The 2,040-nt window shown below is 28.2% G+C and overlaps 1 non-coding gene across 1 annotated transcript; it reads left to right on the forward strand.

The window, feature by feature from the left end:
* Positions 1-785: 785 nt before the first annotated feature.
* Positions 786-858, forward strand: Trnaf-gaa. Its single transcript has one exon. It is a non-coding gene; the product is annotated as a tRNA-Phe (tRNA).
* Positions 859-2,040: the final 1,182 nt, after the last annotated feature.

The following is a 2,040-nucleotide window of genomic DNA, read 5'->3' on the forward strand; positions in this document are numbered from 1 at the left end:
TATAATAATGCTATACTTCATATTACTAATTGCGATGGTTGTTCAATGGAAACATGTATAGATAAACTAATGAACTTATGTTACTTAAACAATTGTGAACAAAGTTACTGTTTTCTTGAGTGACCTAACGTTTAATCAAAACCTAGTTCTTACTGATATTGAAAAAGTGTATGAATATCACATGTAAAATGTAATAAATAAATTATTAAAATACTCTAAAACCTAAAATGTGTTTATAATTCCCCATTATGAAACAATACAATTAATAAATAATATTCTTCTTTGTTTACCCTATATTATCAGTTATGTTCTTGAATGCAATATTCACAGTTAATAATCCGTTTGGGTGGACCGTCTATAAAATCATTGTGGGTGTTTGATAAATAATGTTTTTTACAAGACTTATATTTCTCTATCACTGGGTCATTTCGTATATAATCGGGTAATATATGCCATCCGTCTTCAAGATCACATACACTAATTGTTTTGATGTAGTTCTTCGGTAAGTAATATATTTGTTGTAAATCCATTTTTAATAAACACTTTAACTTGATGTGAGAATCAATAGCTTGCCACGTTCTCTCAGCAACACATCTTTCTCTTTCATTCATTTTTCGCGATTGATAAGATTTCAGTTATACTCGTAGTTTAATTCAAAATCCAATATTACACTATCATATTCTTTTTATATTTACTGTTTCTATAATATATAAAATGTAATACCCCCACTTTATTTGATATTTAAAAGAAATTTTAAATAACATTTTAATAATATATTTTAATAAGCCGAAATAGCTCAAATGGGAGAGCATTAGACTGAAAATCTAAAGGTTTCTGGTTCGAATCCAGATTACGGCATACTTTTTCGCAAGAGTAATTCATAAAATTTAATATCTTCACTTTGTTTCAATAGTAAATGAATTAATAATTCATTCATCTTATATTCTACTCGTTTATCTTTAGGGTTTATATTTATTGTTTCAGTTGATGATACTATTAGGAGAAAAAAAAGTTCATTAATAAATTTTCAAATTTTATTTTTTATTATTTTCTAATTTATTCAGGCGCAACCTTTCCTCATCATTTTCTAATTTATTCAACCTCAACCTTTCCTCTTTTCTAAATTTCTTTTTTTCTGATTTTGATTTACCCGATGGTGGACTTCTAATAATTTTATTTGCCATCACATATGGCATAGGATCGTAGGTTGGGTAATCGTCATCATCCCAGCATTCCTCTTCTAGTGACGGCGTCGGAGTAGATTGACTAGGATTAGGAATTTCTTCAGACATTTTTGAAAATACTGAAACAAAATTTGACTAAATTATTAATTAATATTTCAATTATATAAAATGTAAACTGTATCAAGAAACAGTGAAAGGGTGAATTCTACATTACCTAATACCTATTAACGATATTAAAGTTGAATATTAATCTGTAAATTAATAAGAATAAATAAAAATTCTACTTACGATTAGAAACCTTGTTGAAGAGAAGTCGATGGAAAGAACTGTTTATACTTTGATTTCAATAGAAACAATTTTCTGTATATATACACAAACTTAGAACATTTTTTTGAAAGTCAAACATATTACACTCGAATAGCCTTATTATTATTTCTTCGTTTGCATAGAGAATGCAAGATACTTTTCAAAAAATCTAAATTAAGGTTAGTTGCTACCGTACATGACTTGAAGTAGTTTTAAAAATATTTACTTTCTAAACCACACATCGAAAATTAAAAATATTTAATAATCACACTTAGCAAATGCATATTTCGCTAATTCATTTGAAGATGGTTACTCAGCTAATTCGAACCATAAATATGTTTTTAACCATCTTCTTCAAAACTACGAAGAGCCCTCTAGCGTGAATTTGTGAGATTCCTTGGAAGATTCACTCTTAAATTATATGATATATATTTCAAAATGAGGGCAGAAGTAAACGGCGTTTCATTTCAGGTGCCATTCTCCAGCCGCGTTAAGAAAAGTGAAAGTCTCGATCGCCTGAGTCTTGGCGCTGGCATTCTATAATAATAAT

This window comes from Anoplophora glabripennis, unplaced genomic scaffold (genome assembly GCF_000390285.2).
Source record: "Anoplophora glabripennis isolate ALB-LARVAE unplaced genomic scaffold, Agla_2.0 scaffold2215, whole genome shotgun sequence".
NCBI lineage: Eukaryota > Metazoa > Arthropoda > Insecta > Coleoptera > Cerambycidae > Anoplophora > Anoplophora glabripennis.